Source organism: Elephas maximus, chromosome 2 (assembly GCF_024166365.1).
Source record: "Elephas maximus indicus isolate mEleMax1 chromosome 2, mEleMax1 primary haplotype, whole genome shotgun sequence".
NCBI lineage: Eukaryota > Metazoa > Chordata > Mammalia > Proboscidea > Elephantidae > Elephas > Elephas maximus.
In genome coordinates this window covers 163,412,292-163,434,010 of record NC_064820.1, presented here as the reverse complement: position 1 = coordinate 163,434,010, position 21,719 = coordinate 163,412,292, and the positions used below count along the sequence as shown (strand labels likewise).

Below are 21,719 nucleotides of genomic sequence, written 5' to 3'. Positions count from 1 at the left end.
TTGGAGAGAAAGTCATGCCTTGGGGAAGGAAAAAGAGCCTCTGAAAGAGAAATATCATTTAACCCCCCCGTATGCTATTGAGAAATCTCTCTCCATTGCGGTAATGCTCTTTGTGTAGGCTGGGACTCTCACTCATCAGTGGAGCAGATTCAGCTGGGGATCTTTCCTGGTCAAATATGAAGGAAGCTTATTTAAGTTCTGATTTCCACCCTGTATCTATGGCTGGACCAATCCCCTTTCCTTTTCAAGTCACTATTCCCCTCCCATTACTGGGCTCAGGACTTACGAGACAACCACCAATTTCAAGATGGTCCTTTTCTAATATAAAGGAGGGAGCAGCAAGGTTCTGAGTCCCATGGCTCTGAGTCCCACTCTGCTATGGCTCCCCCTACACCCTCCCTACCATGTGCGCTCATTGGCAAGGATGGGCACAGCAGAGAAGCAGCGCACACACAACTCAATTACTGAACAAATTACTCAACCTCTCTGGTCCCACAGAGAATCTTTCTTGCCTACTTTAAAAAGTTGTTTTGTGGATAAATAAGAAAATTTGGGGGAAAACATTCTGTAAATCATAAAATGCTATTCTGTATGTTTATTATTATTTTGGATACTTGTGTAATCTCTCCAGATCTCTCAAGAACTGGAAATTTGCTTACCAAGAGGTGAAACACTTTAGAGAATGAGCTTTTAATGTTAAAAAACAATACCAGATTGCCCAACACACATTAACATTGGGGTTGACACCATGAACACTCTTATTGAAGGGATTCAGTTATTCTCAGAGAAAAGGGGTAGGTGAGGAAAGAGAGGGGACTACAGGCTAATTTTGGTAAGAATGAGTCTAACTTTTCATGTAACTTCAAAGTCACATCTAATAAATACCTATTTGCCATGGAAAAATTTGTTTGGAGAAAAAACAAACTGAGCTGTGGAAATCATCTCCTGCCTTGTAAATTCAATATATATATATATATATATATATGTATTTTATGGAAAAAAAAATTCAAACATTGACCAGACTACTAATGACCAACTGACAAGAATGTGACATAAAGAGCCTGCTAAAATACAGAACCAAATAACTTCTGAGATGTTTTTCCTAATCTGATAAAAAAAAATCTGATAGTCTGTAAAAATGAGTGTTAATTATGGTTTACTGTTATTTTAGCTCACACCTCAATTTTGGTTTACATTTTTAATAAAGTAGAATTACAAATGGAGCCACTTATACAGTTTATAATGCACTGAGTCTCCTTGTGTAATGGACATGTATAGTACATGTGTGGTCTTTATATGGAACTTGGAACACAATTTTATAGTTTCAAAGGATTATACAATTTAATTGTTGCTATATCTTTGCTTCTATGACATGGTTAATTGTATCTATGCTTTATTTGAAGCTGAAGTTTTGGAGGTAATAGGATTCTCAATTCTAACTTTATTTCTGTGGAAAACACCCTTGACTTTATGATGGTCTATTTTTTGATGCAGTCCCCAGAAATGTATTCTGGGGGAAAAAAAAGCAGGAGCCTATATAGAGTTGTTTTTATATTGATAAATTCTATTTATTGATAAATATTAATATATTACACATATGCACAGTCTGAACATGTAATGTAAATTGTATATTGAGGGAAATCTTAAGTTCTAAAAGCAGTAATTGGATTTTGAATACTGAATAAAATGCCAAAGTCAGTCTACATGTTTCAATTCTGTGGGGCTTCTCCATAACCTCCAGTAGCCCAACCCATCCCTCAGAAAGGTCATATGAAGCTGGAGAATTTTGTCGCTAGTATATTCTTTTCAAGATAAAACCAGAAAGCCAGGGTTTCTGAATAATGTAATTCTACCACACCATTGTCAGGACCTCAAACACCAGGACAGAGCTTGTTGATATGGTCACCTCAAAGGCAGAAGATGGGACCAAGCGCAGCCACTCTCGGGGCACAAGCCATGGGAGACATTCAAGGCACTGTGATAGCTATTTATCCAAGGATCTTGGATTGAGATTATTAAGCATGTGTCTCTTTGTTGAATCCTGCTTTGGCATCATGAACCACTCAGGAGCCTGGAAATCAGCATCCTTGATCTGCTATGTACATCATGAACACTTTAATTTGAAGGGATTCTGTTATTCTAGAAGTAAAGGGGTGGGTGAGGAAAGATAGGGGACTACAGGCTAATTTTGATTAAGAGAGCCCCTGGGATGTTAGGCTCAGGGGAAAAAAAAAAAACTCAGTATATGTTAATGACATCCAGGCCCCATCTTTTCTGAGTGTCAGGCAGTAAAAAGATCCTTGCCACCAGTCAGGAGGTAGGGTACTAATTCCAGCTCTTCTATTTAACTCTTGGGGCCTCTACCTCTCACATATAAAATGCACGGCCTGGACAGGACTTTGGGTTTCAAGCAGAATCCCTTCGTCAAACAAATATTTACTTGGCACCCCATTACACATAAAGGCTGAAGCAGGATGCGAAATAGGTAGGTCTTGACCGCCCCCCCTCCATCTCAGATCATTATAATCCAAGCCCTTGAAAGAACCTTCTTTGAAGCCTGAAGCTCTAAGCAGCAGCACCAGGAAATACCTTTTAAAAGTCTGTGTTGGTTCTTGTTTTCCCCCCACTTAGTTTTTCAGAAGTGATGTCTATAATACTCTTGTGGGCTATTTCTCCAGGTGACAATTCTTTCTGTAGAAACACTTCTCCCACTTACAGGTCCTCTTTCTCTATACAGAAAATGTTCCATCTCCTGAAACTTCCATCCTAGAAAGGCTTCACCCCCTGTGAATCATCCACTATGTTCAGGCACAGTACTAGACCTCTGAGACCTCCCGCAAAAGCATGCCTCAGGACTAACCTTGCCTTGGGAGACTGTTTGCTTCCTTGGTTTCTTTCCAAATTGTCTTTTTTCATTTTGGAGCAGCCATTCTCCAAACTCATCCAAGCGGGAGCAACTAGCATTAAGAGCTTGGCTGCTAACCAAAAGGTCAGCAGTTCAAATCTACCAGCCCCTCCTTGGAAACCTTACAGGGCAGTTCTACTCTGTCCTAGAGGGTAGCTATGAGTTGGAATCAACTCGACGGCAATAGGTTTGTTTGTTGGTTGGTTATGTGCTGGGTAGGAGTCCATAGGTGGTACAAAAGGTTAACATGTTCAGCTGCTAACCAAAACGTTGGTTGGAGTCCACCCAGAGGCCTCTCTGAAGACAGGAGTAGCAGTCAACTTCTGAAAAGTCAGCCATTGAAAACCCCATGGAGTACAGTTCTACTCTGATACACATAAGGTCACCATGAGTCAAGTCAGCTCAACGGCAGCTAATTTCTTTTAGTTTTCCTGCGGTAGATGGCTTCTATTTGTGATACAGTTTAATTCTCTCAACAACACTACAATGTTCAGAGAAACAAATATTTTTTGAACACCTACTATGTGACAGGGCAGAGGTGCATACATAAACAAGACTGACAAGGTTTCTGCTCTCATGGAGCACACACTCTAGTTAGGAGCCAGAAAATACACACGGGACATATATAAATGAGTTAGATAAGTTTCCAAAACCAAAAAAAAAAAAAACCCATTGCCATAGCATCAATTCCAAATCATAGTGACCCTATAGGACTGAGTAGAATTGCCACATCGGGTTTCCAAGAAGCAGCTAGTGGATTCGAACTGCCGACCTTTTGGTTAGTAGCTGCAGTACCAGGGCTCCTAGGTAAGGTTAGATACTGACAAGTGCTGTAAAGTACATAAAAATAGAGATGGGGGAGGGACCCATACTGGTAGCTGGGCAAATCAGGGAAGTCCTCAATGAGGAGGGGACCCCTGTAACCTGGGACAAGAATGTTGAGTAGTCAGCCATGCATTAATGTGGGGGATATCGTTTCCAACAAAGGGAACAGCAAATGCAAAGACTCTGAGGCAGGAATGAGCTTGGCACATGAGGCTGGAGCTGAGTCAATGTGAGGAAAGTGGTCGGAGATGGAATCAGAGATGGAAGTAAAGACTGATAATAATTCGGCAGCATTAGACACCTTCCTATGTTACTTACTATGTGCCGGGCTTTATGGAAAGCACTTTACATAGTACCGTAGTTATCTAGTGTGGCTAATATCACAAGTGGATGGTTTTAACAAACAGAAATGTGTTCTTTCATAACCTAGGAGGCTAGAAGTCTGAATTCAGGGCATTAGCTCCAGGGAATGGTGTTTTCTGTCTGTCAGGTTTGGGAGAAGGTCTTTATCATCTATCTTCCCCTGGGTCTAGGGGTTTCTCAGTGCAGGGACCCCGGGTACAAAGGATGTGTTCCACTCCTGGCTCTTCATTCGTGGTGGTAGAAGGTCCCTCTCCTCTCTGCTTCTCTCTTTTATATCTCAAAAGAGAATGACCCATGATACAACCCAATCCTATAGATGGTGTTCTGCCTCATTAACATAACTGCCTCTAATCTTGCCTCATTAACATCACAGGTGTTAGGATTTACAACACATCAGATCCCAAATTGGAGGACAGCCACATAATACTGGGAATCATACCCTAGCCAAGTTGACACACTTTATGGGGGGACACAATTCAGTCCATAACAAGCTCTAAAACACAACTCTGAACATGCCATTGCCCTGCTGAAAAATCCTTCAGAGCCCCTCATTGCCTTCTAAATTCTAGGTGCTCCTCAGGTTTCTTACCTGTTGCCGTCAAGTCAGGTCTGACTCATAGCAACTCAGGTTTCCTAAGTCTACTTTTTTACAGTTTTCCTCCAGTTATTCCTCTTCGTCCCGTTAAAGCAAACTATGTACTCCATGTTCCATTCACTTTCCCTTGGCATTTACACCTTCGGGTTATTAGTCCTGCTGTTCTTTCCATTGGGCAACCTCCCCCAGCATCTCTTGTATGACCCATCCCAAGTGGCACCTTCTACTTGAAGTCTTTTCCAGCCTCCAGAACAGCATGAAGTTTCTGAACTATTCCAATCCCCAAAGCACTTTATTTGTTCTTCTCTTACAACATTTTGCAGTGCTTTTCAGTGCAGTTCATTAATTACACCCTTTTTAAGAGCCCATATCAGATTGTGAGCCCTTTGAGGATAGCAGCCAAGTCTTATTGCCCACCTTTTTTTCTAATGCCCAACATAGGTCTCTGTGCACTGGAGCAGTCCCATAAATTCATTGGAATTTGGAGTCTTTCATTGTTTATGATATCTACACTGCAGATATCTTTGGAAGAATTTGGAGTCTTTCGTTATTTATGTTATCTGCACTGCACCATCCCACTTAGCTCTTCCAGCCTCAGATCTCACCGCTGCTGTACCATTTAATACTCTGCCCACTGCAAAAGCTGCAGCCTCCTGATAAGAAGAAAATCTTTCTGTGACAGTTTTGAATATAATCAAGATGTTTATCACATTTCTTGCAAGTAGAAGGATTAGAGTTTTAATATACCGTTAGTTCTCTGATTTATGGCAAGTTTTTTTTTCTTTCTTTTTTGTTCACGTCTGTCTGTGGAAAAGAAATTAAGCTTAAAGTTTTGTATTTATAGAATGCAAAAAATGAATCAGACTAAAGTTGTGTGAGTTACTTGACATTTGTACAATCCTAGAGAATATTGGATACTATTTTCTTGGTACTGGCATTTATCAAGACAGCACAAAGCAGGGAGTGAAAGAAGGGTAGACCAGGCAAAGGAGGTGAGAGTGCTCAGGCAAGGGTGTAATAGCGTGTCTGAGTCATCTAGTGCTGCTATAACAGAAATACCTCAAGTGAATACCTTCAACAAACAGAAGTTTATACTCTCACAGCCCGGTAGGCTAGAAATCCAAATTCAGGGTTTTAGCTCCAAGGGAAGCCTTTCTCTCTCTGTCAGCTCTGGAGAAGGGTCCTTGTCATCAATCTTCCCCTGGCCGAAGAGCTTTTCCATGCAGGAATCTCGAGCCCAAAGGACGGGATCTGCTCCCCGAGCTGCTTTCTTGGAGGTATGAGGTCCCTCTGTCTCTCTGCTCACTTTTCTCTTTTATGTCTCAAAAAAGATTGGTTTAAAACACAATCTAATCTTGCCAGTAATCCTGTCTCATTAATATCAGAGAGTTAGGATTTACAACACACATTGCAAAATCGCATCAGATGACAAAATGGTGGACAATCACACAACACTGGGAATCAAGGCCTCGCCAAATTGATACACATATTTTTGGGGAACACAATTCAATCCATGACATTCCACCCTTTGGCCCCCCCAAAAGTCATATCCTTGCCACATGTAAAACATATTCACCCCATCATATCATAACAAAAGTCTTAATTTAACTCCAAAATCCCAAAATTCTTTTTCATCCGTGAAATCTGGAATACAAGTTATCTGCTTCCAAAGTACAATTTCCATTTCTAATGGGAGAAATTGGAGGAAAAGAAGGGATAACAGGCACCAAGCAAGTCACCAGAATACATCACCTTAGTTCTCAAGGCTTGAAGATAATCCTCTGTTCTCTGAGACCGTTTACACAATGGAGGAAGGTCTTTGTCATCAATCTTCCTCTGGTTTAGAAGCTTCTCCATGCAGAAATCTTTGGTCCAAAGGACTCACTCTGCTCTGGGCACTGTGTTTTGGTGGTATGAAGTCCGCATCTCTCTGCTCACTTACCTCTTATATTTCAAAAGAAATTGGTTTAAGACACAATCTAATCTTGTAGGTTGACTCCTGCCTCATTAACATAACAGCTACTTATCCCATCTCATTAACATCACAGAGATAGGGTTTACAACATATAGAAAAATCACATCAGATAACAAAATGATGGACAATCACACAATATTGGGAATCAAGCCTTAGCCAAATTGATACACATATTTTTGGGGAACACAATTCAATCCATGACATAGGGTATGTTCAATAGATGTCAGAAAATGTCCACTTTTGCCCCCAGCATCCTTACTAACTGACTGTGTGACCTTGGGCAAGCCCCTACCCCTCTCTAGCTTCAGTTTTACCATCTATTAAGTTGAGAAACTTTCTGTGGTCAAGAACTTGAGCTTTGGCATCAAACAGACATGGGCTTTTACTCAGGCTCTACCAGTTATTGATTGTGGGACTTCAGTCAAGTGTCTTAATTCTCTAAGCCTCAGTTTCTTCTTTGCAAAAGAATAGTAAGAATACTATTAACACATTCCCTAGAGTGTTGTGAGGCCGCAGGGGCTTAAAGCACATACAGAGTGGACCACGGTCCTTGGCATACAGTAAGCTCTCACTGAAGCGTAGCTCTTACTATTATTACTCTGGATTCCATGACATTTGAAATTCAGAAGCAGCCTGTAGAGTCATATGGAAAGGGTGTGAGAAGCCCTGGGTGGGGAAGTGGTAGAAGTGGCAGGCAATGATTGTTTCCCTGCCAGCTGTCCAATCTGAAAAGGGACAGGTGAGAAGACTATCCAGGAGAAGTTGGAGATGGTAAGGGATGTGGCTATGGAATCAGAGAGGAAATATATACATGATCAGCATGGGTAGGAAGTGGGGTCTAGTTGTCACCTGGTTTCTTGTTATGGGACTCTTGGGCCATATCTCTGTTGGTCTTTTCTGATTCGTGAGTTTCATAAACAATAGTCAAACTTCATCTTCTATGAGGGTAAAATGACACATATTTATTGAGCATCTAATACATGGTAGTACCACCTGGATACTTCGTATCTTATAACATTTAATCCTCAAACTCTCCAGCTGTGTTTCTTTGGGCAAATTACCTAACTTCTCTGAGCCTCAGTTTCTTCATTGGTAAAATAAAGGTGTTAAAAATTCATAAGTTTAAATAATTTAAATAAAATTGTGTATATGATAGCAATTAGAACACTTCCAGGCAGATAATTGGTAACTTATATTATTATTACTGCTTTATATAATAACCCCTATTTTATGCCTGTGAATATCCTGGCAGCCTAGATGACTGGCCATAGAAAATTGGTCTGGAACCTTGGATGAAAGGGCAGACATTATCTGTACTTTAAACAACTTGGTTGAGATCAGATAATTTAATTTGGATTGAGTCTCTCCTACTATTGAATGCCATTAGGGGCTTATGTCATTTCATTCTAGCCTTGGTCTTCTGAATTAGCATGGTGATCATTAGTATGTGGTCTTCTTGTCAACAGTGTCCAAATGGGGCCCATATGCCACTGCCTAATGATGAAATTCTTGGCCACAACACAGACCACCCCCCTTTCACTCCACGTTTGTTCTACAAAGCCTTATAGCAGCTTCTCTTTATCATCCTTAGGAACTTGCCATGGGGGAGTCTATGAGTCATCTGTTACTAAGGCTTTGCGAAAGGGAACTTGGGCCAAGGTTTTATAATTTCAAGTGAAAAGCCACTGGCTGGCAGAGCCCAGGCACCATTTCTGGTGGGACCTCTCATCCCAAAAGGGCAGAGAGTGGGCAGTTGGTGTAGAGGATGTGAGTCAGTGGAAGAAACCAGGAAATAATAGCCCAATCAGGCTCACCCTTATCACTGACTGCATCGCCTTTCCTCAGCACAGAGCCTTCCAGAAACATTGAACTTGTAAAGTTAAAAGGCCAAAGTTTTTCCTGAATTCTGTCTCATCTAATAGGGGCCCTCTCACTGGAGAGAAATTTCTATTTATTTTCTAATTCCCTGGCATTTCTTTTCAATCCAGATTTTTCTATTGTATCTAATGGCTTCTGTGTGGTACCCCGTACGATGGGGAAAAAAAACACATGGATTCTGATTCCACTTAGAATTCTGCCATTCACCAGCTGAGTAAATTCTGTCAGGCTATTTACCCCTCATCTCTGGGTGCACAAACAGTTTACTTTCAGCTGCCAAACTGAAAGTTGTAGAATAAAGCTCTGCTGATCTGCTTCTGTGAATGTCACAGCCAAGAAAATCTGTGGAGCAGTTCTACTCTGTAACACATGGGGTCTTCATGAGTTGGAATCGACTTGATGGCAATGGGTTTGTTTTTTTTTTTTTTCTTGGTAGTTACCCCTCTGGCTTTCAAATTTTTCATCAAACATACTCCGCAGCTTATATCATAGATACTAATTGAGTTGTTTTATTCATTTACTTGACAAATGTTTTTGTGTGTTAGAGGAAAGATACATCAGTTAATTTTGTTCATTAACCTTTGAAGGCTTCCATGTTAAATAGGCGGAAAAGATATGGTCACAAAAACTAGAAAGCTGGGCAAAAATGTATAGGTCTGGGCAACAAATGCAAAGTATTACTATTATTGTTATTAGCGCTTGTCCAGGATTCCAGGTGAAAAGTCATCTGTGACATTTGTACTTTTTATGCCTCTTACATTTATTTACTTTCAAATTCTCTTTCTTCGAAAAAAGTTACATCTGGTCTTTTCTCTCCAGTTTCACTGCCACTTCTAGGCAGGTCCTTGTCACCACATGCTAGGACAACTATCACCACCTTCTACCGCTTCTATTTACATTCTGTACATGCTGCCAAGTTAATCTATGTTAAAAGCACACAGACACACAATAATAATGACAACTAACAAAGAGAAAAAATAAAGTGGCACCCACTAAAATTTTCCATATTCAACCCCTCTACTCAAAAACTTTGAACAGTTCACAGTTGCTCATTGATACGTTGTCCACAACCATGCCTGTGCCCAACTGAGTGTGGAACGAACAAAAGTGGGCCAACTTCCACTTCCTCTTCCAGCCATCAAGTCCATATGTTACTTCCCTCTCCCCTGCTGCAAACCACTAACCATGCCTTTTCCCTTCCACTTGCCAGTGAAAGTCAAGGGTTATTTCATGGGTTTCCTTGTCCATGAAGCTTAATCCAGCCCATTCTGATCTGTTTAATAAACTTTCCATGGGAACTAGGACCCTGGGGCAACAGCCATCATCTCAGTGAATGTTCTCAGACCCACACACAAAAGAGAAACATACCAACTAGCTGTCTCAGCATAAAACCACCATCACCACCACCACCACCACCAATAAGCAACACAAAGTAAAAACTATCCTCCAATTGACAAAGCTCTAAGATTTCATGTAGATAGAATATCTGAAGTGAACCACCTCAGGAATATAAGGAATAATTGTTATTGATTTCATCACTATCCTAATCTTCATTCAAACAAACTTTTTTTAAACATTCACTATGTGTCAGGCAGAGTCCCTGAATGGTGCAAATGGTTAATATGCTCGCTCAGCTGTTAAACAAAAGGTTGGTGGTTCAAATCCACTCAGAGACACCTCAGAATAAAGCAAGCCCTGGTAATCTACTTCCAAAAAATGAGACTTTGAAAACCATATGGAGCATAGTTCTACTCTGACACACATGGGGTCGCCATGGGTAAGAACCCACTCGGTGGCAACTAGCTTGGTTTGAATTTTATGTACCATGGATTGTGCCAGTATTAATGATGCAAAATAATAGGGAGCTTGTTACTGCAATCTCTGTGGGCCTTATCTTGGGGCTGAAGATAAAATGGAAGAGACTGTTTCACTACATACTATGGCTGCATTTCCCCAGTGGCTTGCCTGAGAGCTGCTTACCACACCCAGCCTGGACTAGTGATCAGTCCTCCAGCTGGGCACGCTGATCCAATTTAAGGGCTGTTCCTTTATCTTCTTTTTGATAGTTGCTGTATGTGTGTAGACCCAGATGCCTGTGCCAGTGGACAATCAGTGAGTTGCCATAGGGCTGCACATGGGTATCTTGAAGGTATAACAAAGTGTCTTGCTGACAAGGGCATCTGAAAACCCTAAGACTGATCAGCACACACCAGAAACTTTCCTCTCCCCCTTTCTCTCACCAGGTGTAATTTTACTGTAGTTCCAACATTTAGGGGATTGTCAAACCCTTTGATAATCTGCTGAAATCTATTGAACTTTTCTCTAAAACATTGGACATATCCACACAATTTTCAATGCATTTCCAATAGTTCATTCATTCTCTGAAGTCCATCCATAAACCCAAGTTAAAAAACAAAACAAAGAACAAAAAAACTCTAATATGAGACAGTATATTGGTGGATACATCAATATTGACTTATGGTAAAGTCATAAGCCTATTGTCTTGTATCTTCTAAGCAATGTGTTTGTTTTGAAGCCATATATACAGTCTCCCAATGCCATATTTTATCAACAGAATGATTTGTTGTAAAGGTAATATTTCTTCACATAATGCCTTTCTTTTCTCCAAGTTACTCTATGGAAATCATCTCATAAGTTGTTACAGGCTCCTGAGAAGCTAAAGGAATACGTCATTGCCTTCATTTATAGACTCAAACACAAGGTCCAGAAGAGTTTGAGAAAATGGCTGATATCTTGGCCAATGCCTGAATCCAATCAGAAGTAAGAATCATTTCACTCACGAGATTTATTGTGTGTTCACATGTGCCAGGCACTGTGCTGGGCACTGGGTTGGCTAACTCTCAGCCCTGCTCTCTTGCCCCATGTCTATTCCAAGAGGAAAAAACATATTCTCTTTGGACATAGACTGAAGCAAGTTTGGCATCTCTAACTCAGTGTGATAATACCTTACATTTTAACAGCACGTATGGAGGCAATGCACTGTGATTTGACACAGCTCCTTGAAGCAGACAGAACTAGATTTAAATCCTGATCTCACCACTTGCTGAATGATCTTAGGCAACCTACTTAAGTTCATGCACTTTAATTTTCTTATCTGAAAACAGGAATTATTTCTGGGGCAAGGGTCTGCTGACTATAGGCCTACAGACTAAGTCCAGCCCTTGACCTATTTTTGTATGACCCCTAAGCTAAGAATGTTTTTGTTTTTTTATTTGTAAAGGGATATAAAAAAGAAACGAGAAAGGAGAGAAGAATACTCGACAGAGACTATACACCCTGCAGTCTAAAACATTACAATTTTACCCTCTATGTAAAAAGTTTGTTTAGAATCAGAATGCCTGCGTGTGAATCCTTGTGTTCTCTTACCAGCAACATAATCTTTAGCAAATTACTTAACCTCTGTGTTTAATTTCCTCGTATACCACAGTAGGGTTGATAAAAGTGCTTTTTTCACATGCTGTGAAGATTGCACGTATTAATGTATACAAAATGCTCAGAATGGAGGCTAGCACCTGGTAAGCATTCAAGAAATGGTAGCCATAGTTTTTACTAGTATCATTACGGGCATCATCCTTTCTTTTGAAGATGTTTGCATTAAATGAGATTGTGTATATCAAACACCTTGTACAGTGCCCTTCTTGTAGCAGGCATTCAATAAATAAACGCTCGCTATCAGTATGACTCTCATCACATCACCATCATCACTATAGTTTTCAAAGCCCTTCCATATATATCATTTCCCTAGAGGCCACCAACGGCCCAGCAGTGTTATGATCCCCCTCTAATAAATGAGAAGCTGAAGCTCGGAGTAAGTGAAGGGATCGATACTGAGCCAGGAGTAGGCAGAACGTGGACAAGTATCAGAGAGTTCGCATTCTAGACCGGTGCATCCTCTCCACCACACCATGCTGCCTCTCCGTTAAAATATCTGATGATCCGTTGTTTATTAGTTTTCTCTGAATGATGTACTCTGAGTCCGGAGAGTCTGACAAGGCAGGCAAACATGACTGTGTTCCTCTCTGGCAGGGCTCTGCAGACAGGAAGCTGGGATAATTGGATTCCAGCCATTTGGTCTTAGGACTGCATTTGTAACCAGCCAACTGCTGATGACCTAGCCTAATGGAAAAAGCCCTGACCAAACAAACACAAGCCCATTTTAGGAGCTCATTGTTTATGCTGCAAAGTGAGATTCATCAACTGCAGCCAACAACCTTCCAATGGCTCCCACCCAGGGCAGAGCTGGCTTCAGAACATGCCAGACCTCAGCCTGCCACTAAGGGCAAGCATTGGTACCTGGAGTAGAGGAGTGTAAGGGCGAGGGGCCAGGACATTTTTGACAGCAGAGCTGGTGTAGTCAGATCACAACTGTCATTTATAGGTTTGGGGCCAAAGGCCATGGCAAGACTCATTGAGCCAAATGTGCTTAAAGCAAGCTGTTAAGATGGCAGTGGTACAGCAGTAGAGTGAGTGGATGACTATAAAAATAGGTAACGTTTCAGGGTTAGTCCATGAAAACAGTCATCATATCTACACATTACCTTGTTGTTTTATGAGGTGCTTAAACAAAGCTTGGCTCGGAATTTTTTTCTAAGGCAGTGATCATATAGACTCTATTACTGGGCAGTATGTAAATCTGAATTTCCTGATACTGTTGTTGAGTGGAAATATAATTAAAATTACCCTTAAGAAGCTTCAGCATTGTGGCTGATGTATTAACATTGTTTTTGCTGTTGAGCAAGTTGCTGTTGAGTTGACCCTAACTCATGGAGACCCCATATTTTGTTATGGAGAACTGTGCTCCACAGAGTTTTCGAAGGCTGTCATTTTTTGGAAGTAGATTGCCAGGCCTTTCTTCCAAGGTGCCTCTGGGTAGGTTCAAACTGCCAACCTTTCAGTTAGTAACTGAGCACTTAACCATTTACACCATCCAGGGACTCCTTGCTGATATATTAAATCCAAAAACCTGTTGCCATCGAGTCGATTCCGATTCATAGTGACCCTAAAGGACAGAGTAGAACTTTCCCATGGGGTTTCCAAGGAGAAGCTGGTAGTTTCGAACTGCCAACCTTTTGGTTAGCAGCCAAGCTCTCAACCACTGCACTACCAGGGCGCCCCTGCTGACACCTCAACACCTGAGCCATGGCCAAGCCTGCCCACACTCACACTATATCCCGGGTTGGTGACCTACCTCAGCTCAATCTCTTCCTGTACCAAACACGCCTGAACTTAAGAAAGGTAATATTGACCATTTAGCATGACATGGTGTGATCATTTAAAGTTTTCTACATTTTCTGGGCTGGAGTATGGGAGAGGAAATGAGTGACACTCCATTTCTGTTAAAACTTTCACAATACCTACCTCATGGGTTTGTAGTGCGTTGAAATGATATAATGGATACTAAAGGGCTTTGTAAGATTGTGGTTTGCAGTGCAAAAGTAAAGGGCAATCTGCATATAAAAGCTTAGTTTCAACTGAGTGTGATTTGACATGATCACTCCAACCAGTGAAAGTGCAGACAGACAAGGGTTCCAAGAAAACTAGACTGTTAATTCAGGAAGGTGGATGCCGGTGGAGAGAGTGGGTATTATACAAATTATACCACTTCTGAAACTCTGTTTATATTTTTTTGTTTTATAATATTTTAAATTTTATCTTAACATTTCATTTCTTCTATGTGTAGCGTTAACCACATCCCCCATTTTTAAGTGAAGAGAGGTACAAAAAGAAAAAGTCTGTAAAAATTATGTGCTCTTCTGAGATTTTCACAAGGAAGAAAATTTGCCAGAATTTTCCGATACATTCAGACATGTCTATTCTTGCCTATGTGTTGTACTCTCAAAAGTTCAATCTTTAGACTCTTCCAGAGGTATAGCCCAGAAAAACATAATGGTAAATTGCATTTAAAAGGGGAGTTCTAAATAAATGTATGAGTTGTTAAAATTTAATTAAATGATTATTAAGGTAGAATAAAACAGCTTATATATGCCCCAAATTAGCTATTTAGGTAGTATTTATATAATAGCTTATAATACTATTATTTCATGTGTTATCCCACCAATACTCAAAACCACTTAACTCTGGAAGGCCTAGAGCAGGAAATTATTTCAGCTACTCCTAAAGTAGTAAAGTAAAGTAAAAGTAAAGTTGTACTAAAATTCAGCTGTTTGAGGGGCTGGGTCCTGGTTGTCTTGAAGTCTAATTTCCAGAAAGGTATGTCATGCAAACAGATACCCAGATATTTAAATCCTCAACTGATTACTGATAACCTATTGAAAGTTTCTGAGTGTCTTTCTCAAATGTTCACTCCAGCACATGAGTTATTTTCATTGGAAATTTGCATGAACTTGACAAAGAGTTCAGATATAACCTGTAGATATCTTGGTTAATTCAGGATACCAAGGCATAAAAAAAAAAAAAAAAACTAGCATCAGGCTAAAAAAACACTAGAGAGAACAGTTGAAGGAAGAAAAATTCAGGGGTCCAAATCAATGTAATCAACTTCAAGTTTAAATAGGAAAATACTAGTTAATATTTACTGAGCACTGTGCCTGGCACGATGTATTCATGATGAGTATGCTTTACTCCACTTAATACTTGTCATCACTCCCGAGGGAGGCACTGTTACTATTATATTTCTTTTATAAATATGGAAATCAAGGCACAGGGAGGTCAAAGGTTGTAAGACTACTAAATAATGGAGCTGGGATTAGAATTCTGGATGTTTGACTCTCAGCCACCATTGCTAGACACTGCCCTGGATGAGTAAGTCATAGTTCCTTCTCTCAAGTGGCATGTAATTTAGCTGGAAAGGTGCTACTTAAATGCATAGAGTCACATTTAACAAGCCACAGCAAGGACTGTCGCAAGGAACTTCATATTATCAAATAAATTATAGAGGCAGAAAGTGCTGTTTCATCAGAAGGAAAAGGAATATCATATTGAGTTGGTCAAGGATGGCTGGATGGAATAGGTGGCAATATATATCCAACTGCATTTTGAAAGATTCTCCAATATAGACAGATTATGGGAGATTGGCTAAAGATGAGGACAGAGGGATAAAAGTGAGTATGATCTATATTTTTTAACTTCCTGGTAAATTACTTCATCAAGTTGCCCTTAAAAGTCCTAATTCCAGGATCCTGGCCTCTTGCCTCATCTGAGCTGGAACTTGATTTTGATGAGGAAGAAGTGGGGCCCTGAAGGGTGTGTAGAGGGTTATTTGGATGGGGTTTCTTAGTACAGGGGTTTGGGATATCTTCAGGAAACATGAGGGGCCAACAGATGGCTCTTGAATTATTTAAATCTTAATGGGGGCAGAGCTCAAGAAGAAGAGATCTTTGTTGCTTGCCTGACCCAGAATCTGACTGGGATTGAGTGGGGCACAGGAAATTCAGACCTTTACTAGTGAGAATCTAAGAGGAGAATCAGCATGCTTAGAGTTTAAAAGCATGTCCTCTGAGTCCCAGAGCCTTGGGGTTGAGTCCTGCCTTGGCTTTACTAACTGAATGATCTTGGTCACATTGCATCTAAGCTTCAGGTTCCCTATCAGAAAATGGGGGTAACCGTGCCTACTTACATAGTTGTCCTGAATATTGTATGGGATAATGCATATTGGGGCCTGGGACACACTAAACACTCAATAAGTGGCAGCTGACGATGAAGAAGAAGAAGTGATACATTCCTTGATCACCACCATGAATGGTAACTCAGAACACTTGGGTTTAGCTCTGCATTAGCTGCTGACCAGCTGGGTGACCTTGGACAGATTGCTTCCCCTTCATGAGCTTTGTTACTTAGTAAATTAAGTTAGTACCTGGCCCATGAATCTTCCAGGGTCTTGTAAGACTCGAATGAGATTCTAGCTATAAAAGGTGCTTTCTAGATGTACAATGCAGTATAACCACGTTGTGCAATATTTATGCATCCCTTCTCACTCTTCCCTAAAGGTACTTTGAGAATACCGTAACGCTCAATTAGGCTAAGCTCATGTGTCTATTAACCTGTTTTTGTTTTTTTCCTTTCTTCTTTCCCAACTTCTGCTTGACTCTCCCTCATCTGTGCTGTTTTCTCTTCCAACTTAAAGTGACTGTTCATCTGTCTCCAGCTTCCTCCTGCTTTTCTGCAATAGACCAGCTCCTGTCTAACTTTGAACGTGCTCTGTAAGTCTGTCACTGTCTATATTGTGAGTCTGTCCGTGTTTGTCCACCCAATTCTTCCTTCAGAATGTCCTTGATTTCCATTTATTCTCCCATCCTCACTGGACAAAGTTGAGGGTACACAAGAGAACATCACAGTTGTTAGCCGAGACCCACCAAGCCAAAATTGTACCTGGACCTTGATTGCTATTGACCTGAAAGCCAAAGATTCATATTGTTTGAGGGGGTTTATTTTATTTTAAAGAATTCTTGGGGTGGCACCAATGGTTAGGGGCTTGACCACTAGTGGAAAGGTTGGTGGTTTGAACCCACTCAGAGGCACCACAGAAGACAAGCCTGGAGATCTTGTTTCAAAAGATCACAGCCTTGAAAACTCTATGGTGCACAGATCTACTCTGCACACATGGGGTCACCATGAGTCAAAATCGACTCAATGGCAACTAACAACCACCAATAACAGCCAACAACAACAACAACATTTTACTTTATATTCTTTAATTTTTTAATTTTGTTTTTGGCTTTCCCTTTGTTCTGGGAACACAGCCTTCCCAAGTCCTCATGGAGATGAGCCCTGTGATGGAGCTGACTTCAGCCAGTATCGTCACAGTCCTCGGTTGTTCTCGTCTGGTTCTCCCCAGTGTCCCACTTCACCCCATATCCCCTTGGCTATAAGCAGTATACCCCTTCATACTTATTAAACAAACAAACTGAGTCAGGATCGACTGAACGGCAACGAGTATAGGATCGCTATGAGTGAGAATCGACTCAACGGCGATGAGGTTTTTATTGTGAATAAATCTGGGTTTTTGTGTTTATTTTGTTTTAGTTTTTCAAAAACTTTATTTTGAAACAATTTGTATGCACAGAAGATTTACAAAGATAGCACAGAGAGTTCCTGTATGCCTTTCACTCAGCTTCATAATTCTGGTACTTTTGTCTAAGCTCAAAAATTAACATTGGTCCAATACTATTAACTGAACTGTATGCTTTGTTTGGATTTCTCCAGTATCAAATCGAATTTTGAGTAACTTGGTTCAAAACTGTCATTCTGAATTTCCTTTATGAAGTTTTCCTACACTATGCTAATGCACTTGGGGGATGTTTGAAATATTCTCCTCTGCCTGAATGTGTTGATTTTTGTTAACTTTCTTTGGTTTCTTTTCTCTTTGCCTTACGTCAGCTTTTCTTTCTTTTTTTTCCTGCAGTCAGGTGTCTGCTGCTAGAATTATATGTTTACCTCTCTCTTCTAGTGTGAGGAAGAAGATCCACCCTTTCTAGAATTGCATGCATGCGCAGTTTAAATATTCTTTGAGAGAAGGTCTGGGAGACAAAAAGGAAAAAAAAAAAAAAAGCTAACACAGTGCAGGTTCCTGGATTGTTGAGATTACTGGGTGACTGACCTAAAGGCAGAAGTTTTACCTCCATAACCTATCCTTCTCCCTCCATACACATTCTTTCTTTGAGTCCTTGAGACCTTCTCATCCTATACCAGATGGGAAATGTCCCCTTTTCGTCCTCAGATTTCCCAGCTTCTCTCTCACTGGTTTCTTATGGGAATGATGCTAGCTTGTGGTGTGATTTTTGGTTCTAGGGAGGCTTTCTCAGTCTCCTACCCATAGAAAGATCGAGAGCCAGAAATACATCAGAGGTGTATCGGAGGGGGATTGGCACCTTCCTTGCTACCTCTTCCCACTGGAAAGATGGGGCATTGGGCCTAGAAGAATGGAACGAGACCTCACAAATGCAGAGATTATCTGAGCAGTCCCCACACAGGGCTACCGTGGAGATCAGTGAAAGAACAGCTGCCAACATTTTTTGTAGTCAATAAAAATGTCAAGTTTAGGTAAAGATTATCTCATTCTGTTATCCATTCAATAAATATTTATAGATTTTGTGCTATTCTGCACACTCTGTCAGGTGTTGTGAGCTATGTAACAAGTGTTAAAAAAAAAAGTTTGGAAAGTGCTAATAACATAGAGGACTTTGGATTCTAGTGTGCCTGGGTTCAAATCCTGGCTATGCCAATTGCTAGCTGAGTTACCTCACCTCCTTGTGTTTCGGTTTCCTCCTCTGTGCATAGAAGTATATAGTAATAATGCTGACATCATAGAGCCATTCTAAGCATTAAATGCAATAGTATTTTAAAAGCGCTTAGCACAGGGCTTGGTACAAAGGTCTAAAAACTTGATACCTCTTATAACAAGAAATGGACTCAACCTTCCAGGTGTGTCAGAGGACTGAACATATGCCCAAACAGACACCTTGCATCAGCATATAATTTGTGTTCCTACAGACAGTAAACAAGGATGGATAATGTGGAAAGACTTCTAGAAGGAGATAGACATTGGCCTGGATCTTAAAGGGTGGACTGTATTTAGATATGGCAGAGTGTAGAAAATCATCATGGACATGGAAGCCAGGAATCAGGGTAGTTTGTCATTTGGAATGCTTTGGCTTCATAACCTAGTATCAGAAGTCACCTAATTTCAGGGGGATAGCAATTGCCGTCACCACAAAGCTGATTCCTATGAAGTGCAGGTCAGATGTACCTCCACTTCCCAACTTTTTTGCCACATTTCTGTCACCCCCATGGCACTCTCTACTTCTCCTTTGAGTTAGCTAATTCGTTGCAATGTCCACACAGAACTCTCAGGCTATACTCACAATTATGTGGTTTATTAGGGAAGTAATAAGCTTACAACTTGGGATCAGGTCCAACTTGGAAGTACCAGGATACGACTCAGGAGATGGGATACAGTTTGTCCATCAGCTTCCAACCAAGACAGTTCTCACCTTCCTCTCAGCCGTGCCCATCACTGGGCCTTCCCTAGGCCGTGTCTGCCTCAGGGCCTTCTCCAGGCCTCTACCCTGCTCTCTGCCCTGCTTGGGCAAGGGTTATAACTCTTTAGGTCCTCAGACAAGTGCCTGAGGGCACCCCACTCCACCAGCAAGCCTCCTGTCCCAAGGCATTCAGCTCTCTCTCACTCTGTGGATCGGCAAGTCCTCCGCAGCTGCCTCCAATTGGTCTCCTGGTTCCCGACACTCATGCTGCTGCCGCGTGTACTACTGTGCCTTCTTCTACCATCTCACGGTGTCTCTCGCTGTCTTCAGTGTTAATATCTCTTTCTCCTGCATCTAGGAGATTCCCAATACAGGGACTCCGGGCCCGAAGGACGTGTTCCACTCCAGACTATTCTTTTTTTTTTTTTTTTTAAATAATTTTTATTGTGCTTTAAGTGAAAGTTTACAAATCAAGGCAGTCTGTCACATGTAAGCTTATATACACCTTACTACATACTCCCATTTACTCTCCCCCTAATGAGTCAGCCCGCTCCCTTCTTCCAGTCTCTCCTTTCATGACGATTTTGCCAGTTTCTAACCCTCTCTACCCTCCCATCTCCCCTTCAGACAGGAGATGCCAATACAGTCTCGAGTGTCCACCTGATACAAGTAGCTCACTCTTCATCAGCATCTCTCTCCAGCCCACTGTCCAGTCCCTTTCATGTCTGATGAGTTGTCTTCGGGGATGGTTCCTGTCCTGGGCCAACAGAAGGTTTGGGGACCATGACCGCCAGGATTCTTCTAGTATCAGTCAGACCATTAAGTCTGGTCTTTTTATGAGAATTTGGGGTCTGCATCCCACTGTTCTCCTGCTCCCTCAGGGGTTCTCTGTTGTGTTCCCTGTCAGGGCAGTCAGTCATCAGTTGTAGCCAAGCACCATCTAGTTCTTCTGGTCTCAGGATGATGTAAATCTCTAGTTCATGTGGCCCTTTCTGTCTTGGGCTCATAGTTATTGTGTGACCTTGGTGTTCTTCATTCTCCTTTGATCCAGATGGGTTGAGACCAATTGATGCATCTTAGATGGCCTCTTGTTAGCATTTAAGACCCCAGATGCCACACTTCTAAGTGGGATGCAGAATGTTATCATAATAGAGTTTATTATGCCAATTGACTTAAAAGTCCCCTTTAGTCCAGGCTATTCTTGATCATAATGAGGTCCCATTCAGCCCCTGTAGGGTTGGCCCTTAATTAAGCCCACTCCTTGTCAATTTAAAGGCATGGTCCTCCCATTAGTAGGTCCTATCCCCTTGGTAGGTCCGATCATTTTATTTGTATAAAAATCATCAAATCCTACAAAGTCACTTTATCCTATTGGGTGGTTTTACACTCCCTATTTGTTCAGTAGACTAACCAATCCCTTGCAAGATTGTGCTCTAGCCAATCATTTTGGCAGAATTATAAACCCAAGACCAGAAAGACCATATGTAAGAGACACCCATTGCACTGAAGGCCTACAAGCACTAGAATGCCTAACTAGAATTAATTTAAATAAGGCCATTTATAAATTTACAAGGTGAAAGTCCAGAGTTTAGCAGTTTCAGAGTTAATTCAGTGGTTCTGCAACATTGTCAAGGACACATTTGTTTTTTATCTTTGCACTCTGCCATCCTCAGACTGTTAGATTTTATTCTGGGCTGGATGCCTCGTGGTCACAAGGTAAGAGCCACAGCTCCAAACATTGCAGCATCTTCACATAACCACAACTAAATGCTGGAAGACATGGCAGATTCTTCTTACACATGTTTCTTACTCAGGAGGCAAACATCTTCCAGCAGACTTCCCTAGAAGATCTTCAGGTCCCTTTGGACAGCACAGGACCACAGGCCAAGCCCTTAGCTGCAGTGCATCTGGCATTTTTGCCTCTAATAAGAAAAAGGCTCTGCCAGAAAGAAAGAAGAGTATATGCGTACATACCTTCAAGTATGTAATTTGCAGGGTTTGCCACAGGTTGTAAGTCTGTTCATTCTTCTGAAAAAAAGCAAAGGGGAGATTTACTGAAAAGATGTAGGGATATCTCATGGAACCTCAGAGCAAGAATTGCGTTAACTTTCCTGGAACTAAAATAAGGAATAGGGGTGCTGTCAGAGACTCGGGTTCCTCTTGCCACTTCTGTGAAGCTATGTCGTCCTTGGCCTGCTTTTTTTGCTGTACATCAACTTC

General features: G+C 41.2%; 1 protein-coding gene across 1 annotated transcript in view; it reads left to right on the top strand.

Moving 5' to 3' along the window:
* Positions 1-21,719, top strand: part of HTR4 (5-hydroxytryptamine receptor 4) — a 241,495-nt gene that overhangs the window by 207,835 nt on the left and 11,941 nt on the right. The gene's annotated exons all lie outside the window — the stretch shown is intronic.